Here is a 15,125-nt window from a genome sequence, read left to right on the forward strand (position 1 = left end):
TTATCCATTGGTGAGGAATAATCCTGAATTAAAAAAAATAAATAGGTAGTAATTATAAAAGATTGTGCAAAATAAAAATAACTTTTTCAGTCCTGTTGAGCTTTATTGTACTTTCCATGATTTATCAAGCAATAGATTTGTTTCATCAATTAAAATTATGGGATATTTACATAAAAAAAAGGAAAAATTACCTTATTAAGTGGAGAAACCAAAATGTCCAGTATCTATCCTGAAACATTACCAAATAAATACTAGCAATGCAAATAATTAAAGATATGTTTAAATATATATATCAGTTCGCCCTAGTTCTACAGGCTTCATCGAAACACTCCAGTTCTAACCATAAATATTAGGAAATCATCATATTAACAACATACTTACAGCATTTTAACAGTTAATTGTTGCTGTAGGGAACAATTTTTTAAATATTTTAACCTACCTATTCAAAGAAACATCTAAATTTCCATAACAAACTCATCCTTTAAACGAACCTAAAATAATCAATTATATTAGTTATGAAGAAAAAAAAATTCAGTTATTTTATTCAATTTAATCAGACATCTAAGGAAGACTTCACTGCACAAAAATGTGCATCAGTGGAAACTACGAAAATTTTGAAAGTGTTTCATCATATTAAATCCGACATCTATCTAAACATTAAGAACAAACAATACCTTAGCAAGCTAAGAAGCAGACGCAGATTCGTAGAAAGGGCCTAAAAAAATGAACAGTAAGTTTCTGGCATTGAACTTTTAACTAAATACCTAAAAATATTTTAGATAAACTTGTCCCTATGCTATGGAAGAGGACATACAGGTATGATATTACCTCAAAGGAGAGCAAGGTTTAATATACCATCATTTGATTAGGCTGAAAAGCCAGGTATAGAGCTTAACACCATGCCCAAATAATGGATAAACATCAAATTATGTAGAGATTTTTCGGCAAATAATCTGCAATAAATTATAGCTATGCTTCCTAATTCTCAATTTTATGTTCCATCTTATAAACAGGTTGAATAGTTAGTTATAAAACTGAAAACCTTGCTTTTAGATAGGCAATATTCAGAATCATATTTTACATTTTGAAGACAAACTAATCCCAATGCTTATGAAAGAAGATATTAAGTAATACCAGATCTTCAAACGAGAGTAAGGTTTAATACTCCATCATTTGATTTAGATATTAAGCCACAATCAGAACTTAACCACATGTCCATACAATGGAATAATATTGAAATTTTCCATGATTTTTACTAGAAAAGTACCTAAGTAAGACAATAAAAGCAAAGCCATTATAAAACATTGTTATTTGTCTCCTAGTCATGAATCAGGTATGTAATAAAAATTCATCCCGTGATTAACACAAAGAAAATTGTCTACCATTATTTGATTTAGGTTGGAAAGTCAGATAAAGAAATAAACACCATGCCCAAACATAGAAAATAAACTTTTGAATAGGAGATTTTTCTGCACATTCTTGTGGACTAACATAGAATAATTGGAGAATTAAAAAGGAAGTTAGATAAAGCCTACCTGACATTTTAGTCTGCCACAATTTGGTGAAAACAAAACTAGCAAACCTAGAAATAACGAGTAATGAAAATCTGTAAAACTTGACTTTTATAAAAAAAAAATATAAATCAATATCAGGCAAATGCCTCTGATTGTCCTCACTAGGCAGATAACATTGAACAGAACGTTCTCAGTTCTCTAACTAGGCAGTTTTCGGTAGATTGGTTTATCATCATGATTCAAAGGTAATGTTCATACAAGCACAGCTTAAAAGATAAAACAAATAGAGATTATATAATAGAAATAGCCAAGCAGAATTAAATGATTATTGTGCAGACTGAACATACCCTTATTTACATGTTGCTGATATGAAGTATTTAACTAATACCTTTATAAGATAATGCACAAATTGACTATCTCAACTCATATTCTAAAATAAAAATTTAGATAAATAAAGAATTGAATATTAGGTGTAGAACTTCAAATAATTAAAGAATAATCAGTATTGGGTTGTGTAATCAATAGAGTATCAGTACTTGTTAGAGATTTAATCATCATTTAAAATAAACTTAGCCCAATGATAGAATTGATAACTTGGAACTTCTTAGTCTTTCTTTAAGAATAATATGAATACCTTTTTACAAAACAGCATGAACCAGACTCTTCTCTACAGATACTGAAACAAATAATTATTATTACTGATAAATAGAGAAACAGACACATAGCATTAAATCTAATGGATCAGATCTATCATTTTAAGTAATCACATAGGTGTCATATTCTTGCTCTAAAAATTTACATCATTTCAAATTGAATTTAAGCAACAAATATAACTAAATGAAAGAAAAAGCTGCCTCTAGAAAGTATGAATTAACAATCGTAAATAACATAACTTTATTTATTTTAGACTTTAGCGTTTATGTAATATTTAAAGGGGTAGTTTCACGAAAGGCATTTGAACTTAGTTTAGTGATCCGCATATTTTATCCTGGTTAATTGGTTAAACAACATTTATATGGCATATATTTTAAAGAATTTCAAATTGAAAATATCAAAACTTGAAAATGGTCTTTATGTGATATATGCAATTTAAAATATATGCCATATAAATGTTTAACCAATTAACCTAATAAATTTTGTACCTTATCAAACGGAGTAACCATAGGCAGAAAAAAAGCCTGAAAAAAATAAAGAATTTTAGAAATAGCCGTAAATCTATAAATTTTTTTTTTTTATAAAATCACATAAGATCAGACATCTAAGGAAGTTAGAACTTCATGTGTATCAGTAGAACAATTTTTTTAATCATGTTTGATAGCACAATTTATAGGTTACTACTAACCAGAGATTAAAGGGATAAGACAAAATATATTTACCTGGCATTGTGAACAGTAACCTTCCACAGAACTTAGGGTTTGAATGAACAAAAGGTAAAGGATCTTTGTTCGTTGATAAATCTAAATAAGTTGACTTAACTGGTCAAAATAATTAAGGAAAGCAAATATGTGAGGATCTTTTTCTATATCAGAATTAAGATTTAAACATAGAATTGAAAGCCATTTTCCGCTGGCAGGCGGGAACTATCAACTATTCAGTCGCAAATTACCATTACCATCATATAAATAATAATTATTTCTCGCATCGTATTATAATCGGCTTTCCGCGGATATAGAAAGTAAAATTATGAGATTAAAAACTAATGGATGAGAACCGGTTCCTATCCACCGGATTCGAATGAATACGAGAAAATATTTTTTAGGTTAGTTTTAATTAATTTATACCTTTTCTTTCTCAGTTTCAATTTACAGTCTTGACTCATAATCTAAAATAATATTTTAATTTCACACATAAACAGGATACAGTACGAAAAATTATATATTGCAGGTTTCAACTTGCAACAGATGGCATTTGTTCAAAGGTCTTAGTATGCCCTAGCAAAGTGTAACAGGGCAAGTGAAACAATTAATTTTATTTATTTTCAGATTTGACACGAATATTTAATTAGATGAAAATCCATAACACTATGAACAATTTTTCACAGCAAAAATTAATAAAATTATTTCTTGTATTCATTCGAAACCTGTGGATAGGAACAGATTCTTATCCATACGAAAAAACTATGTCTAGCATCTTATTATATCCAGCTAACTTTCTATGAATATAAAAATGTACAATCATTATCATAATTGTACATTGTATCCGCGGAAAGCTGTTTATAATACGATGCAAGAAAGAACTATTAGATCCGATCCTAAAATGTGTATGAATTAATCACACCCAGAAACAAGATTATCTGCTTCTACTTTAACTCTACATAACACGAAGGTTTAGCTAGGTAGGTCTAGATAAAGATAAGCTCCAAGATAAATAAGTAAATATATGTTTATGTACACTTCTTGGGTAATTCTAGTACAACATTATTAATACTTGTCCAGAGACCGTGAAGAAGGGAATTCAATCTTTCCTTTCTTTGACTCAAATATCCATAAAGGGGAGAATTGAGCTTCGAAAAAGGCTTAAGGGGAGGGGGGGGGTTATAATGCAACCATCTCGTAATCGTATAAATGGCCCTTAGAATTCGAATTTCGATCTGAAATTTTGCATGAGTAATCCTTGGTAGGTCTATTTTCCCTAAATCGAACAAAGAGTTGGAAAAGTAACAGCTAACGGCTGGCGGCTCCACCGTTTAGCCATTTTTACGCTATTTTGAAGGTAAATCCATCACGAATCATATCTCCACATAATACTCTTTCCCATTCTAAAACGGTTCTGTCCAGTAGTTGTTTGTACTAGAAAGCTAAAAAATGATTTTTTCTGTAATATTTCACACGATTTAAAGCAAAAAAAACTAATTTAAACAAAAAGAACTAATACCTTTCACGTATTATCAAGCACATCCAGTAAGCTCAGAAAAACCTAAAATAAAAATTATTAGTTCATAAGAATCATTAAACAGATTTTATTTCTCAATAACAAAGTCAGCATAAATGAAACTGTCATCAATATTGATCAGCCGAAAGATGGTTAAAACATCATAAGTATAAAAATTTTTAACTAGAATTTAAAAAAGGTAATGTATAAAAGGATATATTATTAGTTAAGATTGTTTTGGAAAACTACAAAACCTCAGATTTTATAATAAAGGTAGAAAATCTATGTTAAAAATGAATTAAGAAAAATACCTCTTTGAAATGAAACCAAGATAAAATCCAGACTTGACTTACAAATAGTTCTGAAACAAATAACAGTTACAGCAATGAAAGCAGATAAATAAAAAAATATTTTACAAAAAATTTCAGTTGGTTGATTCTGCTTAATGTATTTCAACATGAATTTCAGACATACTATAATTCATCAGAATTTAGAGTTAGGAACTAGTAGGTAACAAATTCATATAACTTTATTTTATGAATTACCCAGTGTTCTTCTAAACATTCTGAAATTAATATTACCTGTTGGCTAGATTTTCAACAATTTCTTTCAGTAGGAGCAGTTTGATCTATAAAAAAACTTACTAAAAACTTGAAATAAATTTAAAATTATCTATTACATACTAAAATTTATCAGAAGGAAGTCAGCAGTGTGCTTCATAATTATCAGATCATAATGTAGGTTCTGGGTTTTACATCATTATATCATAAATACAAGGGGGGGGGGGGGGGAAGTTTGTACACTTATAGGAAATGAAATTCAGTATCAAAGTTTGGGAGGGACGTGTGGGCTTGTTTTTAAAGTTATCAACCTAATTCTTTTTGTAAAATCTCTTATATGACTGGATGTACACGGAAAACTTTGAAAATTGAATTTTAGTACTTTCCTTCAAGGGGCCAGTGGAGCAAAAGACCCCCCAAAACACTAAAAATATGAGTTCTGAGCTTATTTTTAGAGATATCAACCTAATTTTTTAAATGTAAACTTTTTAAAAATAACTGAACTTAGTAACCATTACACATTTCATTTTGGGACTTTCCTTCTAGGGGCTTGTGGAGCAAGAGACCCCCCAAAACTAAGAAAAGGAGTTCTGAGCTTATTTTTGAAGATATCAACCTGATTTTTTTCAAAGAAAACTTTTTTAAAATAACTGAACTAAGTAACTTCTACACATTTCATTTTGGGACTTTCCTTGTTGGGGCTTGTGGAGCAAGAGACCCCCCAAAACTAAGAAAAGGAGTTCTGAGCTTATTTTTAGAGATATCAGCCTGATTTTTTTCAAAGAAAACTTTTTTAAAATAACTGAACTTAGTAACCATCAGTGTTCTGGAGCCGGAGCCGGGAGCAGCAACATTTTTGGTGGAGCCGGAGCCGTATTTTTCGTTAAAAACGGCTCCGGCTCCGGACTAGCTAAAAATGATTTTTTAAAGTAATATTATAATTTGGCAACGGTCTATTTCCATATAATAAACTGAAAAACTATTGTTACTTAACAAATAGACACGCATCCTTCTACTTTTATATAGCTTTAATCAAATAAAAGCAAAATATTTTATATTATTTATTTTATATTATCAAATTCAATAATGAAAAAAAATTTATATATTAATTTTAAGGTAGGTTAAGTGTAACCATTACACATTTCATTTTGGGACTTTCCTTCCAGGGGCTTGTGGAGCAAGAGACCCCCAAAAACTAAGAAAAGGAGTTCTGAGCTTATTTTTGAAGAAATCAACCTGATTTTTTTTTGCAAAGAAAACTTTTTAAAAATAACTGAACTAAGTAACCATTACACATTTCATTTTGGGACTTTCCTTCTAGGGGCTTGTGAAGCAAGAGACCCCCCAAAACTAAGAACAGGAGTTCTGAGCTTATTTTTGAAGATATTAACCTGATTTTTTTATAGAAAACTTTTATAAAATAACTGAACTAAGTGACCATAACACATTTCATTTTAGAACTTTCTTTTTAGGGGATTGTGGAGCAAGAGACCCCCCAAAACACTGAAAATATGAGTTCTGAGCTTTTTTTTTTATAGATATCAACCTTATTTTTTCAAAGAAAACTTTTATAATGTAATTGAACTAAGTACCTAACTGTTACACATTTCATTTTGGGACGCTCCTTCCAGAGGCTTGTGGAGCAAAAGACTCCCCAAAACTAAAAATATTAGTTCTGAGTTTTTTTTAAAGATATCAACGTGATTTTTTATAAGAAAACTTTTTAAAAGAACTGAACTAAGTAACCATTACACACTCTTGATTACCACTACATTATTGATATATTTAAAAATAAGCTCAGAACTCATATTTTCAGTGTTTTGGAGGTCTTTTGCCTAACCAGCTCCCAGTAGGAAAGACCCAAAATGAAATGTGTAATGGTTTCTTAGTCAAACTGATTTTTTAAGAAAACTTTTTTAGACAGAACCGTACTAAGTAACCATTACACATTTCATTTTGGGACTTTCCTCCTAGCAGCTTGTGGAGCAAAAGATCCCCCTAAACACTAAAAATATGAGCTTGTTTTTAAAGATATCAACCTGATTTTTAGCGAATCTGTTGTGGCTACGTAGTTCAGTTAAATGAAAAAAGTTTTCCTTAATAAATCAGCTTACCTAATATCTTTAAAAATAAGCTCAGAACTAATATTTATGGTTTTCAGGGGTCTTTTACTTTACTAGCCCCTAGAAAGAAAGTCCCAAAATTAAATCTGTAAAGGTTACTTAGTTCGGTTATTTTAAAAAAGTTCCTTTAAAAAATCAGGTTGATATCTTTAGAAATAAGCTTAAAACTCCTATTTTTAGTTTTGGGGGGTCTTTTGCTCCACAAGCCCTTAGAAGGAAAGTCCCAAAATGAAATGTGTTCTGGTCACTTAGATCAGTTATTTTTTAAAAGTTATCTTTTAAAAAATTCAGGATGATATCTTTAAAAATAAGCTCAGAACTCCTATTTTTAGTTTTGGGGGGTCTTTTGCTCCACAAGCCGTTAGAAGGAAAGTCAAAAAACGAAATGTGTTATGGTCACTTAGATCAGTTATTTTTAAAAAGTTTTCTTTAAAAAAATCAGGTTGATATCTTCAAAAATAAGCTCAGAACTTCTATTTTTAGTTTTGGGGAGTCATTTGCTCCACAAGGCCCTTAGAAGGAAAGTCCAAAAATGAAATGTGTAATGGTTACTTAGTTCAGTTATTTTTAAAAAGTTTTCTCTAAAAAAATCAGGTTGATATCTTCAAAATAAGCTCAGAACTCCTTCTCTTAGTTTTGGGGGGTCTCTTGCTCCACAAGCCCCTAGAAGGAAAGTCCCAAAATGAAATATGTACCTAATGGTTACTAAGTTCAGTTACTTTTAAAAAGTTTTCATTGAAAAAAATCAGGTTGATATCTTCAAAAATAAGCTCAGAACTCCTGTTCTTAGTTTTGGGGGGTCTCTTGCTCCACAAGCCCCTAGAAGGAAAGTCCCAAAATGAAATGTGTATTAGTTACTTAGTTCAGTTATTTTTTAAAAGTTTTCTTTGAAAAAAATCAGGTTGATATCTTCAAAAATAAGCTCAGAACTCCTTCTCTTAGTTTTGGGGGGTCTCTTGCTCCACAAGCCCCTAGAAGGAAAGTCCCAAAATGAAATGTGTGATGGTTACTAAGTTCAGTTATTTTTAAAAAGTTTTCATTTAAAAAATTAGGTTGATATCTCTAAAAATAAGCTCAGAACTCATATTTTTAGTGTTTTGGGGGGTCTTTTGCTCTACTAGCCTCTTGAAGGAAAGTACCAAAATTCAATTTATAAAGTTTTCCGTGTACATCCAGTCATATAAGAGATTTTACAAAAAGAATTAGGTTGATAACTTTAAAAACAAGCTCACACGTCCCTCCCAAACTTTGATACTGAATTTCATTTCCTATAAGTGTACAAACTTCCCCCCCCCCCCCTTATATATGAACACATACCTTTAACTTTGAAGGTAGAAAGTTTAGATTTTACTTAAAACCCTAAAAAATAAAATCATTAGGTAAACTTTGATATTTAAAAAGGATATTTATAAAATTATTATGATCAGAAGGAAGGCAGCAAAGTTTATGCTTCATAATTATCAGACGGTAATTCCATTACAATATTCATCATAATAAATATAAAAACAATTATTAAAAACTCATTGGTACCTTTAGCAGTTTAATGTAGTGTATTTGGAGACTCAAATCAATCTATCATAAAATCCTCCAAATCTAAATAAATAATCTATCATTGACAAATAATAAATTTAATGAAATTTTAATTTAATTCAATATTATCAGATGCGAACTTGTCCTCATTAAAGCTTTCGGACAGTCAAGGGATTAATCATCATTTGTAAATAAATAGAATATATTTTCTATAATACAATGTAGCTTGAAGTCTGTCCGTATGTCTGTCTGTCCCTAAAGATCTCAGAAACCACTAAAAAGGTTGGATTCTGCTTTTCAGGGAATATCTACTGGTACTGTGGTGGTTTTAAGCCATTTTCTTGGGAGTTAACATAACACCCCCCCCCCAGTCCCCCCCCCCCAAAAAAAAACAAGAAATACACTAGAATTTTTTTAAGGCTGTTATTTTAAAATGTGGTGGTTGCAGCACCAGAGGTACTTAATTTTTTTTAATTACCTTCTATAAGAGAGTTTACAAAAAAAATTAAGTTGATAACTTAAAAACAAGCCCAAAAGGCCAGGGCAAAATTTGAAACTGAGTATACAACCACCCCCCCCCCCCTTAGTCTGAAGTTTGTCTTAATTTGCTCAAAGAGGACTATCCACGAACGAGAGCACATGATTCTAAGAACCTTCCAGCATTGATCCTAAGTATTTTCTTTCAGAATATAATAGGTCACCATATATTAATAATATATTGACGAGAAAATTTATGTTTCACAATGTTTTTTTAGGTATTTTAATTGATTTTGAAAACATTTATGAAGCTAATTCTTTTAATAAAATGGATACTTGATAATATATATGCGAATACTCGTGTTATATAGATTGTAAATTAATCCATATTAGCATTAATTCAAACATAACATATAAGATATAGTAAATGTGCTTTTGACTTTTTAAAATTTTTATTATTTGACAACATGGACAATTAAAGACACCCCGAACTCAACAAAACGTTTGATAGAATTTTAACGAAAAATGGTGGACATTTTTTTACTTTTCTTCAACTTGAAGTGGTGAAACATAAATTTTCTCGTCAATATATCAATTATTGATAGTGACCTATTATATTCTGAAAGAAAATACTCAGGATCAATGCTGGAAGGTACTTAGAATCACGTGCTCTTGTTCGTGGATAGTCCTCTTTATTAAACAGTTACCTTTCATGAATTTTCTCAGTCCGATTTTAGAAGTAATGCACCATTATTCATCCAAAAAAAAAGAAGCCTGATAAATAAAGTTATTCCACGCTATCAAAGTATTTACACGAAGAAAACAAAAATGTATCCGGCGCTACTAAAGAATCAGAAACTAAGGTTCCAACCCAAACTCTCGGGCCGGGGATTGAACCGGAGCTGTATTGCCTAGCGGACCAGAACGGCCACACAGAGCTAGCCCTGGTGTATTTCAACCAGATTGTCTACCATGGTTGTAACGCGTGAAAAGAATAGTCCTGGCCCGCTGACTAAACCATGAGATAAAACCCAAAGAACTTAAGAATTTTAATCATTTATTATTTAAATAAAACTTTCTTTAACTTTATGTATCAAAGCATTTAAACCTTTCAATCTAATTAAAAATGAATAGAGGCACGAGCGTACTTTAATTTTATGTACCAAAAATTTCTAAAGCCAGGGTATAAAAATAAGCAATTCTTCTGAAGGAATTTGGAAGTTTCTCAAAAAGCATTAAATTATTCACTTTTTTCTAAATAATTAAGACTACCAACATATTACACTTAACACATCATGAAATCTCCTGAAATTTACACAAATTAGACAATAGACAATAGGAAAATCAACTATTAAATTAAAAACTGTTCTGTGTGATGCATGACAAAATCTTAATCATTAACTCAGAAAATAATAGTGTCTGATAAAAATCTTATAAAGAATTGGCAGGGGTGTGTATTCTGCACAAGATTTATTTTTTCCCCCTGCTACAAAATTTTTTATTTTTTTCCACCCTAGTTCCTCACCAAGAAGGGGGGAAATGGAAAAATATTTAAAGAACTCTATATTTTTATATTTTATTTATTTTATCCCTCCTACCACACATTTTTTTGGTTTTTCACCAAGGAGAGGGGGAGGGGGGAAATGGAAAAAATGTTTTCAATTTTCTTAATTTTTACATTATTTCCCCTCCAACCACTTATATTTTATTCCCCCCCCCCCCTGAGCAGGGGATCCCATGTAGAATATACACCCCTGAGAATTAGTTTAATATAAATTTTAAAAAGCTGTTTCTACCTTCACAGAACTTGTTCTTTGTTTAGCATCTTTAAGTTTTCATTCCTAAGCAAATCATGATTGTTAGCTTTCTGGTAATTAGGACATAGAAAGATAAGTTCATTTAAGTTAGTTCAGTGAGGTAAACCATTTAAATATAATCATTAATTTCATAAATTAATTTTTTCATCATATAAAACGTTTTTGAATTATAAAGGGACGAAGACTCAAGGGTGTATATTCTCATGGGATACCCTACTTAAGTGGGCGAAAAAATGAAAAATATGTAGGGGGGTGGAAAAAAATAAAGAGTAAAATCTGCTTAATTTGTAATGCATTTAACAAAATTAAGAAAACTTTATTTTCTTTAGTTCACCCTTTGAAGTAAAACCTACCTTCAGAGACATCCTTTGAATTTTATCCATTGGTGAGGAATAATCCTGAATTAAAAAAAATAAATAGGTAGTAATTATAAAAGATTGTGCAAAATTAAAATGACTTTTTCAGTCCTGTTGAGCTTTATTGTACTTTCCATGATTTATCAAGCAATAGATTTGTTTCATCAATTAAAATTATGGGATATTTACATAAGAAAAAGGAAAAATTACCTTATGATTTTCGCCATGACTCGTATCGATGGAAACAAGTGGAGAAACCAAAATGTCCAGTATCTATCCTGAAAAATTACCAAATAAATACTAGCAAAGCAAATAATTAAAGAAATGTTAAATATATATATCAGTTCGCCCTAGTTCTACTGGCTTCATCGTAACACTCCAGTTCTAACCATAAATATTAGGAAATCATCATATTAACAACATACTTACAGCATTTTAACAGTTAATTGTTGCTGTAGGGAACAATTTTTTAAATATTTAAACCTACCTATTCAAAGAAACATCTAAATTTCCATAACAAACTCATCCTTCAAACGAACCTAGAATAATCAATTATATTAGTTTTGAAGAAAAAAAAATTCAGTTGTTTTATTCAATTTAATCAGACATCTAAGGAAGACTTCACTGCACAAAAATGTGCATCAGTGGAAACTACGAAAATTTTTAAAGTGTTTCATCATATTATATCAGACATCTACATTAAGAAAAAACAATACCTTAGCAAGCTAAGAAGCAGACGCAGATTCGTAGAAAGAGCCTAAAAAAATGAACAGTAAGTTTCTGGCATTGAACTTTAAAATAAATACCTAGAAATATTTCAGATAAACTTGTTCCTATGCTATGGAAGAGGACATACAGGTATGATATTTCCTCAAAGGAGAGCAAGGTTTAATATACCATCATTTGATTAGGCTGAAAAGCCAGGTATAGAGCTTAACACCATGCCCAAATAATGGATAAACATAAAGTTATTTTTAAATGTGGGAAGATTTTTCGGCACATAATCTGCAATAAATTATAGCTATGCTTCCTAATTCTCAATTTTATCTTCCATCTTATAAACAGGTTGAATAGTTAGTTATAAAACTGAACACCTTGCTTTTAGATAGGCAATATTCAGAATCATAATCCATCCTGGGATTAACACAAAGATTATTGTCTACCATTATTTGCTTAGTTTTGAAAGATAAAGAAATAAACACCATGCCCAAACATGGAAAATAAACTTTGGAATAGGAGATTTTTCTGCACATTTGCAAAAAATATTGCACATTCTTGTGGACTAACATGGAATTATTTAAGAATTAAAAAGGAAGTTAAATAAAGTCTACCTGACATTTTAGTCTGCCACAATTTGGTGAAAACAAAACTAGCAATCCTAGAAAAAACGAGTAATGAAAATCTGTAAAACTTTAGCTTTATAAAAAAAAAAATATAAATCAATATCAGGCAAATGCCTCGGATTGTCCTCACTAGGCAGATAACATTGAACAGAACGTTCTCAGTTAACTAACTAGGCAGTTTTCGGTAGATGGGTTTATCATCATGATTCAAGGGTAATGTTGATATTAACACTATTTAAAGATTAAAACCAGGGTTTCGGATCCGGATCTGATAGTATAGGCTTTATCTTTGGACTGAGAGGATAGGTTATTAGGGATAAAATCATTCTTATATGATGAATTTCCCCCAGATTTAAGATTTTTTGGATAGGCCTCCAGGTTCCGGAGCTCCAGGCCTCCAGGTCCTCTCTGTACAGGTAAAAATAAAAAAATAAAAATTTTTTTTTTCAAGAGTTAGAAGTCAACTTATGAAACAAAATATGCATTTTTTTCTTCAAATATGTGAATAAAATTAAAAAATATGCATATTTTGTTTCATAGGTTGACTTCTAACTCTTCAAAAAAAAAATTATTTTTTTTTTTGATTTTTACCTGTACAGAGAGGACCTGGAGGCCTGGAGCTCCGGAACCTGGAGGCCTATCCAAAAAATCTTAAATCTGGGGGAAATTCATCATATAAGAATGATTTTATCCCTAATAACCTATCCTCTCAGTCCAAAGATAAAGCCTATACTCACTGTTTACGCAAATGTGTCAAAACTTCCCCCCCCCTTAATTCATACCTTTTCTTTCACAGTTTCAATTTACAGTCCTGACTCAAAATCTAAAATATTATTTTGATTTCACACATAAAAAGGATTCATAAAAATTGGATTATATTGCAGGTTTCAACTTGCAACAGATGGCATTTGTTCAAAGGTCTTAATATGCCCTAGCTAAGTGTAACAGGGCAAGTGAAACATTTAATTTTATTTATGTTCAGATTTGACACGAATATTTAATTAGATGAAAATCCGTAACACTATGAACAATTTTTCACAGCAAAAATTAATAAAAATATTTCTCGTATTCATTCGAATCCAATGGATAGGGACCGGTTCTCATCCATACGTAAAAACTGTCTAGCATCGTTTTATATCCAGCTTACTACGAATATAGAAATGTAAAATCATAAGATTAAAACCAGTTTTTTAGCCGGTGCCTTTGGCACCTCGGGGCTAAAAAAAAACTAGTTTTAATCTCATAATTGTACTTTCTATATCCGCGGAAAGCAGTTTATATTACGATGCGAGAAATAACTATTCTCGTATTCATTCGAAACCGGTGGATAGGAACCGGTTCTTATCCATACAAAAAAACTATGTCTAGCATCTTATTATATCCAGCTAACTTTCTACGAATATAAAAATGTACAATCATTATCATAATTGTACATTCTATATCCGCGGAAAGCTATTTATAATACGATGCAAGAAATAACTATTAATCCGATCCTAAAATGTGTATGAATTAATCACACCCAGAAACAAGTTTATCTTCTTCTACTTTAACTCTACATAACACGAAGGTTTAGCTAGGTAGGTCTAGATAAAGATAAGCTTCATGATAAATAAGTAAATATATGTTCATGTACACTTCATGGGTAATTCTAGTACAATATAATTAATACTTGTCCAGAGACCGTGAAGAAGGGAATTCTATCTTGCCTTTCTTTGACTCAATCGTCCATAAAGGGGAGAATTGAGCTTCGAAAAAGGCTTTAATATCAAGGGGAGGGGGGGGGGGGGGGTAATGCAACCATCTCGTAATCAATGTATAAATGGCACTTAGAATTCGAATTTCGATCTGAAATTTTGCATGAGTAATCCTTGGTAGGTCTATTTTCCCTAAATCGAACAAAAAGTTGGAAAAGTAACAGCTAACGGCTCAGCCCATTAGCCATTTTCAAGCTATTTTGAAGGTAAATCCATCACGAAACCTATCCACATAATACTCTTTCCAGCTCTAAAACGTTTTCAATCGGTTCTAGCCGGTAGTTGCTGGTACTAGAAATATAAAAAATGATTTTTCTGTATTATTTCACATGACTTAAAGCAAAAAAAACTAATTTAAACAAAAAGAACTAATACCTTTCACGCAATAACAAGAACAACCAGCAAACTCAGAAAAACCTAAAATAACAATTATTAGTTCATAAGAATCATAAACAGATTTTATTTCTTAATTACAAAGTCAGCATAAATGAAACTGTCATCAATAGTGATCAGCCGAAAGATGGTTAAAACATATATACACCAAATATTTCAAGAATATATTGTTAATTATATTTCTTTTGAAAACTACAAAAGATTCGATTTTTTAATAAAGGGAGAAAATCTATGCTAAACATGAATAAAGAAAAATACCTCTTTGAAATAAAACCAAGATAAAATCCAGACTTGACTTACAAATAGTTCTGAAACAAATAACAGTTACAGCAATGAAAGCAGATAAATAAAAAAATATTTTACAAAAAAAATTTCAGTTGGTTGATT

The 15,125-nt window shown here is 30.7% G+C and overlaps 1 protein-coding gene and 2 non-coding genes across 3 annotated transcripts in view; all 3 read right to left on the reverse strand.

Annotated features, from left to right (window-relative positions):
* Nucleotides 1-4,744, reverse strand: part of LOC145313938 (uncharacterized) — a 49,774-nt gene extending 45,030 nt beyond the window's left edge. Inside the window, exon 1 of the mRNA XM_080153606.1 lies at nucleotides 4,697-4,744. The gene's annotated coding sequence lies outside the window, so the exon portion shown is untranslated. The remainder of the gene's footprint in view (nucleotides 1-4,696) is intronic.
* Nucleotides 289-364, reverse strand: LOC145333050 (small nucleolar RNA U43). Its single transcript, XR_013884430.1, has one exon. It is a non-coding gene; the product is annotated as a small nucleolar RNA U43 (small nucleolar RNA).
* A 6,840-nt stretch (nucleotides 4,745-11,584) lies between the features above and the next one.
* On the reverse strand, nucleotides 11,585-11,660 carry LOC145333044 (small nucleolar RNA U43). Its single transcript, XR_013884425.1, has one exon. It is a non-coding gene; the product is annotated as a small nucleolar RNA U43 (small nucleolar RNA).
* Nucleotides 11,661-15,125: the final 3,465 nt, after the last annotated feature.

Source organism: Acartia tonsa, chromosome 1 (genome assembly GCF_053477335.1).
Source record: "Acartia tonsa isolate MP-2025a chromosome 1, ASM5347733v1, whole genome shotgun sequence".
NCBI classification, from domain to species: Eukaryota; Metazoa; Arthropoda; class Copepoda; order Calanoida; family Acartiidae; genus Acartia; species Acartia tonsa.